Below are 16345 nucleotides of genomic sequence, written 5' to 3' on the forward strand. Positions count from 1 at the left end.
ACCACCAAGAATATTTCCAAGAAGTCACATGGAGACTATTGGTACTTGAACTCTGAGTAACCTACAGGAAATCGACAGGTAATATGACTTCAATGATGGGTTGAATTATCAGAAAGTTAACACATATCTATATAGCTACTTTACCTTTACATTTAACTCACTGGCTTATTCCTGAAGTCTCATCAATCATTCACTTGGTAAACCTGCTTTGAGCATTAGTGGTGCACTAAGTACTGTGCTCAAGTTTGGGTGTATAGACCGATGAGAGCTAGTTTCCAATGTGGAGGTCATCAGCTCCCCCATTTCCCTTTCATGGGATTATTCAAAAGACAAAGAATTGGACTAGATGATAGAAATGTCTGACCTTGTCAAGTTCACAAGAAGAATGTGAAAAGGTTGATTTCTTGTATCTGGGTGTGAAATGAGCAGTAGAGGTGGGGGTTTTGGCCTGGGACTTTTGTTTAAACATCAAGACCATCACATTCTCTGGAGATGGTTTGTTGTTAGGAGCTAATTAGTTCTCTTACAGTGAACTTGGATCAAGTCCTTCTTCTGACATAACTGAGCCCTCTCCAGGGGCCCCATAAGGCTCTAGCACATCAGGGCCAATTACTACGGTTGGTTGACATGTAAAAGAACATCTCCAAGAAAAATAGCATGAGTCCAGAGAAGGAGCAAAGGGTGGGGATGAGTGGCAGGGGTGTGAGGGCAAGAAGCTGTGAGGGGGGGTGCTAAAAAAAGAGGGGTTGGGAAGCTGCTAGATTTTCATAAAAACACAGTAGTAACAAATTCTGCCAACACAGCTGCCCTGAGCTTTCTCCTGTTTACGGTAAAATGGCAGTGAAGGGAAATTGTAGATGGATATTACCCAAGGAACAAATTTTCTTGGAAGCCTGTATTCATGCGGATAAATTGGCCTTTAGGCAAGTTAAGAAATAAGAAAAAGAGAAAAGTTCTATAAGGAACATAAGGCAATTTTCTGTTAGGTCAGGCTGTATAGCTGGCCCCACCATGGCTGCCTGGGTGGACTGCTCCTCAACATGTGCTTCATTACCTGAAGGCTTGGGTGGTCCATGGCTATAGGCTTCCCATCTGGCACTACAGAGATTGGCCTGTAGCAAATCATTAGGCCATCAACACGATCCCAGCATGGATCGTGTCCCCCATGTTAAGTAGGCTGGAGTCAGAGACTATGAATCGATGTGGCCAACCCAGCACCATAGGGTAGACATTGATTTTAGAAGTCACTCAGATTGAATTACCTTGTTCTGGGTACCTCTGGCTATTGTGCTCTAGTCTTGACACTGCAGCTGAGGCTTCTCTAGTATTTTCATTTGAGCTGAGCTGATCCTCCCCCAGCTTTATAAAGAGTTCTAGTCTTCCGAATGAATATGTTTTCCTCTTTCTCTTATTTTTTCATCTTCTTCCTCATCTTTTTTTTTTTTTTTCCATCTTCTTCCTCTTCTACTTTCCTTTGCTTCCCACTTTGATTCCTCATCTGTTTTTACTCTCATAATGGTTCTTTCCTCTGTGGTCCTTAAGGTCTTCATAACTAGTGCTATTATTGCATTTCTTGCCTTCAGGAGAATTATATCCATGCAAGTCTTCCCCTACTTATCTCCCCCACCCATGCCCGCCACATGTGGATTTCCTGGTGGCAGAGGTTGTGTCTCAGTCACTGGAGCTTCTTGGACAATGCCTGGCAAGGATGGCCATTAATGCTAATCTGGAGGTGAGAGAGGGACAATTTTGATTCCCTAACAAACATTTCATGGTGACAACACAGGCATGTCACATCAAATCAAACTTTATTTCTGAATCAGCTGTCTAGAGTGAAAGGCACCATGTGCAGGAGAGTATACAAAGAACTTTGTCAAAGCTCCTGACTCAAGCAAGTAAGCTTGCCATCCCATTAAAGTGGCAGGGCACAGACAAATGAATGTTTCTATAATAATTTGTAGGTAGGGTAGGTAGGTGACATGGGTAAATGCATGGATCTCAAGGTCAAGAAACCCAAGGACTAATCTCTGTTTTTTCAGGAGCAAGTTATAAACTTATTTTCTCTGGACTTCAATTCTTTTTTCTTTTTCTTTTTTTTAACATTTTATTTATTTATTCATGATAGAGAAAGAGAGGCAGAGACACAGGCAGAGGGAGACACAGGCTCCATGCCGGGAGCCCGATGCAGGACTCAATCCCGGGACTCCAGGATCATGCCCTGGGCCAAAGGCAGGCGCTGAACCGCTGAGCCACCCAGGGATCCCCTGGACCTCAATTCTTGAGCAAAGTGAAGGAAATAAGCTCTAGTAATGTTTTCCAAAGTGTGATACACAACTTTTTTAGGTGACATATAGAACTTGGAATTAAACAACAACAAATCACATGATGAGAAAGTTATTTCCTTTTAAAATCTTTTTTGGTCACAAAAAAAATAAATGGGGCAAAGAGCAGTCTCAAGTTCAAAGTCATTGCCTATTATAGCAGTTAGGGTTGAACAACATTTTTTTTTTTTAATTTATTTCTTTTTAGGCAAAGCTTTTGCAAGTTTTCATCTATTTATGGTATTAAGTTTTGCTTTAAAAATAACATGTTTTAAGGACACCTGGATGGCCCAGCAGTTGAGCGTCTGCCTCTGGCTCAGGGCATGATCCCTGGGTCTGGGATTGAGTTGGGAGTCAGGCTCCCTGCAGGCGGCCTGTTTCTCCCTCTGCCTATGTTTCTGCCTCTCTGTGTGTTTCTCGTGAATAAATAAATCTTTTAAAAACCCATGTTTTAGAAAAACAAATGAGTTGATTTCAAGAAATATGTTTAAAAAAAATTACAGACCATTTCATGTGAGTGTAACAAAGTTGTTAATGTGGGGCTGGAATAGTAAAAGTTTAGGAGATATCAAGTAAGCAACTCTGAGATTCTTTTCATTCCCGTGTTTCTTTTGATTTTGCAATATTTCCAGCGGAATGGTGTAGCTAATGAGATAATAAGTGCATCAAGGTGATTTGCTGACAACACAATATGGAAAAGGATCCATTAAGGAAAAATAAGATAAAAATAGAGAGAGAGGGGCACCTGGGTGGGTCAGTGGTCGAACGTTTACTTTTGGCTCAGATCGGGATCTTGGGGTCCTGGGATCGAGTTTCGCATCAGGATCCCCGCTGGGCGACTGCTTCTCCTTTTGTCTATGTCTCTGCCTCTCTCTGGGTATCTTTCATGAATAAATAAATACAATCTTAAAAAAAAATAACAACAACAGCAATAAAGAGAGACAAACCATAAGAGACTTTTTAACTCTAGGGAACAAACCAAGAGTTGCTGGAGGGGAAGTGGTGGGGGATGGGCTAAATGGGTGACAGTGATTAAGAAGGACACTTGACATAATAAGCACTGGGCGTTATGTGCAAATGATGAATCACTATACCCTGAAGCTAATAATATACTATATGTTAACTAACATGACTTTAATTTTAAAAAAATATAATCTGTGATTCTGATATAGATCATAGAGATGTAGATGTAGATTTAGATTGTTATATAAGGAGATACAGATAATAGATAAGTAGATATATATACAGAGGTAGATAAATAGATGTCAATAAGGTCCCTAGTTAGGAATAATTATCTGTGATATAGAAAAAAGTGACAGATATGTTCCCTCTTCCTTTCAAGGGGAGAGATAAATCCTTTTTTTCAGAAAAACTGATATCACACTTCTCATCAACCTTGGTGAGCGAAGCACCGAGGTTAGATTTTTAAGAAAAAATATAATGTGACCTTTGTGCTTTAATTTGTGGAAAACGGCATTCACTTTATTGAGGAAGGAGGAATGGAAGAATCGGGAAAGGCACAGGCTTTCTTTTCACACTCTCTTCACTCTCTTCCTTTCTTCTTCCTCCTTCTTTTCTTTTTTTCTACCTACCAATTGCACATACGTGCACATAAACTAAATGTGATTTCATATAATATATACAATATATTATTATAATAATATAATAAACCACATTCCAATTTCTACTTGCATAAAAGATACACAAATAATTATAAGTGAGACACAGTGTCTTCGATATAAAACAGAAAGCCTATGCCACATCCAACACTTAGAAATGACATGGCCACAGCACGCTGATGTAGTAATGCCATGAGCACGTGCTATCAGGACTCTCATCCTCATCTTATGAGCACACATTTAATTAAACCCAGTCTGGTGCTGCATTTTCACAGTTTACATCATTTCTGTGTTAATCTCTAGAAGCATTGTGCACCTTCACTTGAATGTGTCACATAAGTATAATTTGCAGTTGTACATAATTACTTTTCAAAAGTTTCCCCATAATACCTACCAGAGTGCCGTGTAGATAATAATAACTGTTTTGTGAAACAGATGGATGGATGGATCCCAAATAAATTACTTTTAGTCTACTTTTCTCTACAGTCAAAATTTCCCACCCCATAAAACCTTGAGGAGGCTTTTCCTCTGACATTTAGCTTCGAGCTTTGTGAAGTGGAAAACCGTGATGAGTATGGCAATTTATTGCACCATATTATGCAATTAGTCCTCCTCCAAAAGCTGTGACTTTTAGAAACATGGTGTCATTTTCAGACAGGACCAGTTACAAGGAGTCTAAGTAGAGACTGCAGAAGGAGAAAGACATCAAGAAAAGTGTCTAGCTGGAAGAAAAAGGGAAAGGGGGCTCTTTTTACCACACATCTCATCTGGTCATTGAGATTTGTGGCTGGACAGCACGTTAACCTTCCTTTATTTTGGGGGAAAAACAGGAATACTTAGAGTTGCCAAGAGGAAGAATCTACAATTTCTTCCATGAGAATTGTGGCCAAGGGGACATTTTGATAAAATGGGTTCATATATCCCAGTTTGCACCTGGGTTCTATTAAATATTCTCAACTTTCCAGTGAAAAATGGGAAGCGATGTCACGCTTCCATTATTTAACCTGTTCTGGGTTCACCAGATATTCCATGGTTATAGTCACTTAAAAAAAGATGAAATATGTTTCCTCAATTTTAGATGCAGTTAGGAGGGAAGCCTGCTGGGTATTAGACTCACTGCGGTGGCCATTCTAAGGGGTCCTTGATGGCAGGAACAGGTGACAACAGAAGCCCAAAGATTATTGGTCTATACTGAGAATATTAAGCTTTACCTTAATTTTGTCTGTTTAGTCTGAATGAGTTTTAATCAACTGAGAATACTTCCTTAAAAGGCCTCAGATGCAATTTCCCTGGTGTCCCTACAACCTCTACAATGAGATTATAAAGAGTTATTTATATTAAGGATTAACAATGTCATCAGCATCCTAATTTTTCTGCACCATTTCCACCCAGTGTCGCCTGGAAAACCTTGTGTCCTAAGACTGCCAGCCATTCCCTGCCTCCTCATTATTCATTCCCTCATGGGCTCTCGGGCTGGTTTCCTTCAGATTTAATGAACACTGATTAGTATTGTGTTCTGACTGAAGACTAGAACTAAGAATAGAGCAAGGTTATAAAGTCTTCCAGGGTGAGAGAATTCTGGAAGCATTGTGTCTTCCTGTGGAAAACAACATTAACCCACTACCCTTAGATAATGTGTGGAGTGAGCCTAGCTAAGCCACACTTTCTCCATCTTTAAAATGGTAACAAGTGGGACACCTGGGTGGCTCAGTGGTTGAGCGTTTGCCTTTGGCTCAGGGCGTGATCCTGGAGACCCGGGATCCAGTCCTGCACTGGGCTCCCTGCATGGAGCCTGCTTCTCCCTCTGCCTGTGTCTCTGCCTCTCTCTGTGTATCTCTCATGAATAAATAAATAAAATCTTAAAAAAATAAATGAATAAATAAATGAAATGGAAACAACAGTACCATTCTCATGAGGCTTTTTGAGAATTAAAGAGCTATATGTGGAGCACCCAGCACACCGTATGTGCCATACTGTGTCCCTAATAAGTGAGGGTTCTCATTACTTTTCATTGAGAACAACATTTACTCTATGTATCCTGTTCAATCTACTTTCCTGTGTACTTCTTAACTAAGAATCGTTTGAAGACTCTGATGAAAAAGAAGCAAAAATCAAAAACATGCCTTCAAAGACACCGAGAGTGAGATGGGTGGATCATAAGTAAATGTATCTGGGGAAGAGAGAGGCCAATGGCTGAGCCCAGAAGGAGATCCTAGTGCAGGTTCTATGACTTCTCCTGGGTCTACTTTATGGCCTCCACAGGAGTTCTCCGCAGCCAGCATGCCTCCTGCCCCTGTCCTTCCTAGATGTTCCTGCTGGGTGAACATGGTTTTGCCAGACGACAACAGTTCCTTGCTCTGAAACTTTCCATAACTTCCCATTCTTTACAGAATTGTATCCCAAACCACATGATTAGTTTGAAATTCCTTTAAAACATCATCACTAAAAAAAAAAAAAAAAACAAAAAACAAAAAACCATCATCACTCCTTTTCATACACTCCAGCCAGATCGGACATGATTTCTTCACATGGCATCATGGCATGCTCTATTCTTTCCTGCCAGCCTTTTTTGCATGTGGTTTTCTTCTCCAGAAATCTCACAAGGAGCTTACTTCAAAATATGATTTTCTCACTGATATTTTCCCTTGACCCTACCAGTAAGAAGAACTCTTTCAGACTTTTTATGTACATCTGTAATGCCTGTTAAAACATTCCGTACTATATTGTGGTTATTTTTCTAAGTTTTATCTCACAAATTGGATTGATAGCTACTTAAGGTACCAACATTTTAATTCTATTCCATGCAATACCTAACACATAGTTGGTGCTCAGTAAATATTTGCTGGATAAATGAGTGAATGGCAGTGACTGTATTAAAATTTCTCAGTGCGGTTCAAATTTTCCAATATTTAGTATTATCTGAAATTCTTTTTTTTTAATATTCAATATTTGTTTATTTTCTGTCCATTCTTCTAGGCTCCCCATAGAACAGGGGCTTTGGGTCATGTTGTACATGTCTGGCCTATAGTAGGGCATAGATGAATGTATTAATAACATTCATATATATAATGATATATATATTTTTAAAGATTTTGTTTATTTATTCATGAGAGACACAGAGAGAGAGAGAGGCAGAGACACAGGCAGAGGGAGAAGCAGGCTCCATTCAGGGAGCCCAACATGGGACTAGATCCCGGGTCTCCAGGGTCACGCCCTGGGCTGAAGGCAGCGCTAAACCCCTGAGCCACCAGGGCTGCCCAATAACAATGATATTAATCATAGTGATAAAGGTAAAAATTATGGGCACCTACCACATGCCAGACTACATAGATTTTCTCCCCCAATCTCAAATCAGCTGTATGAAGTAAATCTTCCTTTTGACAGATGAGGACAAAAGAGACTTCTAAGAGGTTAGAGAAGATAACGGGCTCAAGATCTCAATGTTCTAAAGAGTGTAACTGAGATTTTAATTTGCCCATCTGACTGCATTTCTTGTTATACTGCTTCCATATGCAGTCCATATTTAATAAATCTAGTAAAACACGTTCACAGCCTTATATGATCAGAAACTATTGGATTTCATTACTCTTCATGAGCAATAATTCTTAACATTTTATCTTCAAGTTCTTTGCACCACCTTCCCTAATGAACCATGTTTCCATAAGGAACTATGTTACCATGGTGTATCATTTCTTACCATAAATAATAATTTAAAAATTTATCACTTTGAACACTCAGATCACCTGTAGATAATATTTTCTTCAAAGAGACATGGTATGAAATAAAATCTTTAAAAAAAAAAACAAAAAAACAAAAAACCAAAAAACATACGGGATCTCTGGGTGGCTCAGCTGTTTAGCACCTGCCTTTGGCCCAGGGCATGATCCTGGAGTCCCGGGATCGAGTCCTGCAACAGGCTTCCTGCATGGAGCCTGCTTCTCCCTCTACCTATGTCTTTGCCTCTCTCTCTGTGTGTACACACTCTCATGAATAAATAAATAAAATCTTAAAAAAAAAGAGAGACATGGTATGGATGAAATATTTGTGTCCCTCTAAAATTCACATGTTGAAACCTATTCCCTCAACATAATGCATTAGTAGGTTTGGGAGGTCATTAGGTCACGAGGATGGAGTCCTCCTAAATGGCCAGCAGTGCCTTTATAAAGGAAACCCTAGAGATCTCCCTTGTCCCTTTTGCCATGTTAGGTTACAGGTACAAGTCACAGGCTATGGACCACAGACACTGAATCTGCTGATGCCCTGATCTTAGACTTCCCAGCCTCTAGAATGACGAGAAATAAATATCTTTTTTTTATAAGACTCCCACCTATGGCATATTTGTTGCATGGGCTAAGACAAGACAGATAGTGGAACGATGTGAAAGATCAAATACAGAAATAAGATTTTAACAAAAGGCTGGATTGCATGACAGTAATTCAGAAGCCAATAAATTAAAGGAAAAAATAATTAGGAATAGCAGATTTGGTGAGTGTACACAGATATAGTCTTAATTTTTTTCGGCTTTTGAAGTGTTACCTAAAATTTCCTAATGGTTTCATATTGGGTCCTGAGAAAGGCTTGAGATGATTCTTAAAAATAGAAATTCCAGGGTCCAACCCCATATCTACGGATTCAGAATCCCAGGGTGGGGGAGGAAGGAAGACATGTCCCAGAAGAATATTAGAGTTAAGCAAATCTGGGAAGACATTCAAAGAATGCTTATTCATGTGAGTAATACAGGATGCACAGAGATGATAACGTGAGGCTGGCAAGAAGGCTTTATGGGATTCTTTACCTGGAGAAAACAACATTAAAACCTATTATATACCCACTATTGGATTTTTTTTATCTCTTTCCATTACTTCTCATATGTTTAAGTTCAGAACTCAATAATTACCTTGGATGAAAGATTTAAAAGTTCAAGGTTTTTGTTGTTGGTGGTGGTCATTTCTTGACTCTAAGGGCCCGTTGCTTTCTTTTACTTATAATGTACACACACATGTGTGCACGCATGCACACACACACTCACACACAGAGTTCCATGGCAGTAACAAAATCCTCACATTCCAGTTATGTCTTAGTGAAGCATGATGGCTAAGAATTCTCAATATTTTCACGTTACTTAGAGCACCAGTAGGTAGGTTACCCTGGCTCAGTTCCCAGAATTTAACAGTAGGGGTCTTGTGAAATGCTAAACGATGTGTATAACAGTATTCAGGTTCTCCAAGAGCCAATCCGTCAAAACATTTGCTGCTTTGAAAATGTGTTCTTCAAAAAAATGGGCATATGGAACTTATTACTCTGCTTGGTGGAGTTCAGGCAGCAGAATCCAAAATAAGCAGAAAACCCTTTTGAGGACACAATCCTACCTTAAGGTAATAGGGTCTCTAAAACTGTCCTTCCCCGACCTAAGGGGCATAGAACTGACAGGAAATAACAGTTCCAAAGATTTTCCCCGGGATCCAAAAGTTCGAATGGCACGAAAGAGGCAGAAGCTCTGAAAAGACCAAAAAAGTAATGTTTAAACAAAAATCTGAAAATATTTTGACCTGTTTCAGTAGTGATTTCTCAGTTGGTATGGGCTCAGTCATTGGCCCATAATTGTTGTTTAATAAATCTGTAAGCAAATAAATCTGACATTTTAACGGCTATCTACTCAAGTAGAGACTAGAATGCATAATTACACGCTTGTGGAAATTTGATGGATGAAAGAAAAAGCAAATTCTTTAATTCCCCTGGAAATAAAAGAGACATTTTAACAAAGAAGGAAACAATCAAAAGAAGGACCATGATTAGCCAACTCTTATTTATTCTCCTCTGTTGATACCTTTGTCACTTGGATTTAAGAGGGTTAGAATTTTTTTTTAATTTTCATGTCCTTTTTTAATTGAAATATCAAAGGAAGCTAATTGATGGAAGTTATGAAGGATTCACTTGGTTTTCTTTGAACCCGTATAACACGTGCTGTACTAGGTATTCAAAGAACAGCCACGTTTCATTTTCACTAGCAGCAAGGGCAGAAAATTCTGTTATCAGTCATTGCAGACAGCAAGAACAGAATTTAGGTTTCGAAGCTGAAAAGCCTCAAACTCCTTGCTGTGTTTTATTATGCATAACTGAAATTCTTCACAGTTACAAAAGTGTAAACTCCTCTTGATTGCATCAATATGTACTTGGAACAGGGAGCGATGTCGACCACTCGTTGGGAAGGAACTTTGTAGCTACATTTAGATTTGTTTTGAAGGGATAAAAGCAAATCTAGAAAGTGTGGCTTTTTGTAAACCACGCAGGCATTTCATTTCTAATTTCTTGAATATCATAAGGCAAATTTGTTGCCTCGCTGTAGAATCTCCTTCACTTGAAATTTCCTTACAGTTAGATATTTTTTCTAGAATGTTTGACCACCCGCCCCGAATAGCATTACATAGGCCACTCTTTGATGGTTTATATTCTCTCAATGTAATGCTCACTTGTGCTTGTTACCTTATTTTTCACTATTTCGTGATTTGTCTTTCGTATTTTAGGAGTCCTCCCTTTGGGATTTTTTTTTTTTCCTAGAAAAATGACAGGAATGATCCACATAAGTCTATAAGAGAGGTTGTAAAATAAACATTATACCATGTGTGGGGTAAAAAAAAAAAAAAACTGCAAATGGCTGTTCTCACTTTCTGGCATTTACACACATGGCCATCTGTTTGAGGGCTGTTTTACTTGGCTCTTTTCCAACCTTTATGTAACTGGCCGATTGAAAGGAAATGACATCACCAAGTTTCCTGAAGACTATCACTGGAGCCACAAAAAAGTTAGGAGACAAATTGCTTAGTAAAGAGAAAGATGTTTTCAAATGTCTCTTCTCCTTTCCACTCCTTTCATTCTTTTCTAGCATTTCTAACCATCTCTTTCCCCTATTCTGTACATTCTGTGTTAAAATACTTGTCAATATTTTTGCTATTCACTTTGAGGCTTCTTTTGTTTGATCTGTGTGGAAGCTAGAAGAAAAACGTGCACTTTTTTGGGGATCTACACAATATGATTTTAAGGTGTTGAAAAGAAAGGAGTTTTTGGACCTATCTAACAGCTGGTAATAGATTTGACTAACGTCTTCATTCAGGGGACAGCAGATTTCGAACCTGTAGACCTAGCCCTGAGAAGATTGGAGGTAATCCTCACAAGACCTAAATTGCTCTCCTACAGAGGGCTACCTCAGCTATCCCCTCAGCTCAACCCACAGAGCATGAGTGAATGAAGAGGAACGTTTGGAAAGTATATCGTATTTGTTGGCAACACCAAGACATCAAAGCTAGGAACGGTGGAAGTTTTTATAGCAGGGTTTATAGATCCTCTTACCCCAGTGTCTCAGTAATTCGCACCACTGGACCAAGGAGCCCTTTCATCCAATTCCAAAATGAAGCCATCTCTAGGGGAAATCTAGCACCTGTTTTTAAGGCTTGTGGTTGTACGGAAAAAGTGTTAGTGTTAGAGGAAATTAAATATACCTGCTGTTCAAACTTTCTCAGGATCTTGGAGTAAACAGAGGGGCTTATTAAGCAGGAATCTCTTTAGGCTCCTATGTGAAAACTTTTTTGGGATTTTTAAATGCCTTCATATGACCCAATCTGCTTGTGGTCTACTATAATAATGTCCTGCATCTCCATTCTTCCAAGTTGGGATGGGAGCATCATTTTAAAAGTGTGTCCTTTTGAACATACCTGATTCATTTAAAACTGCCCCCCCCACACCACAACCACCGTTTCCTTCTCCTCTTTTTCAAAATCACCATGGGTAGTCGATTCTTTTGGTGTCCCACCCAGATTTCCTTTGCCAGCCAATGAATCCCCATACAGTGTTCTGAGTTCCTCCTGGAGAATCGCCATTAGTTGATGAGAGCCACCTGCTAGGGAGGTGAAAGCCTCACCATCCCCCCAACCCTCCTGAGTGGCCGATGACTGCCAACATTAGGGATACAAAAGCCTGGCCACGTAGCAAGGTGAGACACGTCTGTGGTGTGATTTATGCTCCAGTCTCTCATGTACCAGTCAAGGTTACACTTTACCTGAGTCCCCATCCTTCCTTGGCTCTTTCTCCCTCACTGTCCAGCTTACTCTACTTCCTTTCTGGTTTTTCCTAAAGATCTCTACCTCAAAACACATATATCTGAAGCCCTTTCTTAGGCTGTTTTCAGGACCTCCTACCCAGGATGCACCGATTATCGACTACGATTATCTGAATCATGAAGTTTCAAAGAGCTAATACGCAGATGTCTAAAGCATCAGGAGGGCCCCTAACAGAGTTCCTACAGCAAGGCAAAAATGGAAGTTGAGGAACCGTGAGTCAGCAGCAGTATCTAAGGAAAAAAAAAAAAAAAGGTAAGAATGTAAGAAAGAAGGAAACATTAGTGCTAGTCACGTTACTTAAAATAATTTAATAAGGTTGATGAGGATTACAGAGGTAGACGACAAAATGTTGCTTGGATTTAAATAAGTTTTAACACACGTGAATTATGAAAATCTGGAGAACACAGAAAAGTAGAAAAATAATATCAAATCACCTATAATCCTACTATCCAAATAGAGCCACTATTTTGGTATATTTCATTCCAATTTCTTTCTATCTATATCTATCTATCTACTATCTATCCATATTTGTATTTTATTCATATGTATCTATTTACATGTATTTAGGCATTGAGAACTGCTATAGATATAATTTATTTATTTTTTTAAAGATTTTATTTATTTATTTATGAGAGACACAGAAAGAGAGAGAGAGAGAGAGAGAGAGAGGCAGAGACACAGGCAGAGGGAGAAGCAGCCTCCATGCAGGGACCCCGATGTGGGACTTGATCCCGTGTTTCCAGGATCACACCCTGGGCTGCAGGTGGCACTAAACTGCTACGCCACAGGGGCTGCCCTAGATATAATTTAATATCCTGACTTTTTTTTCTGGAATATTATAAACACTTTTATGTCATGTAGTATTTTCTGCAAATCCGATTTCCAGTGTCTATCAAATATTAAATCCTATGGATCGAGTGTACTTTAAATACACACCTACCATCAGAATTTAGGTTACCACCAGTCTTTTGCTATTTCTAACACTGATAAAAGGTATAATAACCTTCTACATAAATCTTGGTATTTGTTTTAGATTTTCATTTATAGCCTACATTTGTAGTAGTAGAATTGCTGGTCAAGTGCCTGAAAACTATTTTATTTTATTTTTTTGCACCTGAAAACTTTAAATAAACTGCCAACCTAGGTTTAAAATTTGCCAGCACTGCAGGAGTTATTTTTACAAAAAGAATGTGCTGATGTATAATTGCTCCAATAAGAATGCCATTTTATAGCACCATTACCAACATTCCATATTATCATTTAAGCACATTAAATGAAAGCAAATTTAGTACACTAAAACTAATTTGAGAGTTAATGTTGTATTCGTGTGCGTGTATGTGTGTGTGTGTGTGTGTGTGTGTGTTGCTTGGTTTCCTCTTACTTAAAGATGAAAGCAGTTTTGGTTATCTTTAAAAATCAGCATGTTTTCAATTGCCTTTCCCCTTTTGTATGTCTTTTTCATGCCTAGGGAAAAAGACCCTTAAAGAAACCCTAGGTTCAGAACTATGAAAACGAACTGAAATGCTCGAGGTGGAGGAAGAAAAGGTATCAGTCAATTCCTTGTCTTGGAGGCAGGAAGCCAAAACAGTTGAGTTCTTTGACTCCACTAGAGTAAATTGATTCTTCACTGCAGTGGAATTGTCTTGATATTGATATATTGACATATTACAAGACAAGTGCAACTACTGTGTGCTTTGTCTTAGGGACATTTCATCCCCAAATGAAGCTTAGCACATACCTGCACCATCAAGGAATTGTGAACAACATCAGTGGGACTCGTAACAGTGAGGACGTAAAAGTTGAGGTAGTATGGGCTAATGTAAACTAATGTGAAGATACATGGCAAGAAGTTGTCAATGACAGAAGGCTGGCTGGTGGGCTGGAAGGGGCAACTCAGAAAGTGAGAGGTCCAGAGAAGAGCACAGAGGCAACCTCTGCAGAGCCACACAGGCCACGGGGAAAGGAGCAAACCATCCTCAGACTCCTCCCCTATTTCCTAAAATGTCTCTTAAGGAGTTGGGTGTGCTGTGTTCCTTACTTTATGATGCACCAAGTGACACATTAGGTCATCATTCACTTACTCATCTGTTAAGTATGTTATTATAAAGAGCCCCCAAATTCTTTATTTATTTTATTTACAACAGTGGACACATTGTACATGTGTGTGTTTGCTGTCTGTATGCCTTTGGATTTGTGGGCATATAATTTCAATGATACAACATTGTTGATAATTGTCTAATGAACCATCGGTTTTCTCAACAACGTGGAGACCAGAAGAGAAAAAAAGAACAAAATGGAGCCATGTAAGAGAAACAAATAGGATAAGAAAGGAGATTCCCTGGAAGAACTGGGGAGGAGTGGAAAAGCAGAGGAAGGAGTCAGGGCATATGGCTGGTGGAAATCTGCAGTGGTGAACACCTTGATATGAAGCAGATTTAAATTCTCTGTGAAAAAAAAAATTCTCTGTGACCAGGGGGCAGCCCAAATGGCTCAGCAGTTTAGTGTGGCTTTCAGCCCAGGGTATGATCCTGGAGACCCGGGATCAAGTCCCACGTCAGCCTCCCTGCATGGAGCCTGCTTCTCCCTCTGCCTGTGTCTCTGCCTCTCTCTGTGAATAAATAAGTAAGATCTTTAAAAAAAAATTCTCTGTGACCAAACAGATCATTTTGCAATTGCTGCTTCTTTGACACTCAAGTTCATAATGGTGGTCCTCTCCATGAGGTGCTTTACCCATGCCCCGTTTTGATTCCCTTTCTTTTTTTTAGGTATGGTGCTGCCATTTTAACACACTGATGCTCATAGATTGTACACACAAAAGATACATTTTGCCACACAACTTTAATGAAATACTTAAAAACAAGACATGGTTTGAAGAGTTACAGTCTTCGTGTGTCTATCAAAAATAATTTGATGAAGTTTTCTCTTAAAGAACCTGTTATGTTCAGTCAAGTAAAAGTTGGCTTTTAAATAAATTGTGCCCCTGGAATGAGTTGCTTTGGAATTGTGTGGAGCTTTGTTTACCTCTGCCCTTTCCCTTTCTACCTGTGAGTTAAAATATGAACGCCACAAAGTTTAGCTCCCCAAAGAGTCACGGTTGTGCCAGATTGGACTGTGTCAACTTTCATATTCTCTAACTGGTGGTTCAGAAATTTGATAGGCCTTAAATATGAATTTGAAGCTGATGTTTTTTTTTTTTTTTTGAAGCTGATGTTTAACAAGAGTGCACCATACTTTATCAATTCCCTAAGATTGATTGATTGATTTTCCATTTACCTATCAGCTAAAAGATTTTATGTCAAAGGATATCTTTAGGTGGCAATCCCTCGGGCCATTCTGACCCGTATGTGAACTCTTTGAAGCTCTTGGGTCTCTGAATTGCTTAGCATGTGGAATGATGCATAGGTGGTGTCTGTTTTTACACGTCTTCCTCTCAAGGTGCAACCATGGATGTGACTGCTCTAAATGGCCAGTGGGGTAGGAATTGAGTCTATGGCTACTTGAAACACTCTTGTAGAAAGATTTTTAATGAGTTGCTCAGTAGACAGTTCAGCTGAGGTAATTTTATATTATGTGGCATGGATGATTTAAAAACTTAAGTCCAATCACATAAAAGACACACCCTACTTTAGCTCTGTGTGGTTATATATATGTATGTATATGTGTGTGTATAGTTTTTACACAACATACTTTAGCGGTGTGATAGTATCTGTGTGTATGTATATAATTTAGAAACCCTGCTCTAGCTATGTGTTAGTTTTTTCCCTCTGACCGTATAATTCTATTTTAAACATGAAGTAAGATGGCTTAAAAATATTAATTATAGAAGCCAAGCTTCTCTGAGTCATGCAGTGACCTTCCTCCACCCTACCCCCACCCACCCTGTCGCCTCCCCTGTTACTTTTACGCATTTGGCACAACCAGTTTTCTTTAATGAGACAGAGATTTCCTTTCCAAGAAATGAGTGTAAGCTCCAGACTGAAAAGATGAAAATGCTAATGGGTGGTGTCTGGCTCACCCAAACTGATTTCTCCAGGTGTGCGTTACATATGTGCTGGGTTTTTTTGCCTGTAAGTTAACAGTCCATGTTTTTCAGCAGCGTTGTCTATATCTAAGGGAATAAGAATGGTTGCTAAGAAAAAAAAAATACATTGAAATTACACTGCTGAGACTCTGTACGTTCTTTTTCCTTTTGCTGGTGGGAGGGTCTTTGTATTCAAAGATGAAATTAACAAGAACCTTATACCTTTGGCTTAAATATTAAGCAGAAATATATCCATTTAAAAATTTTGCC

Source organism: Vulpes lagopus, chromosome 3 (genome assembly GCF_018345385.1).
Source record: "Vulpes lagopus strain Blue_001 chromosome 3, ASM1834538v1, whole genome shotgun sequence".
NCBI lineage: Eukaryota > Metazoa > Chordata > Mammalia > Carnivora > Canidae > Vulpes > Vulpes lagopus.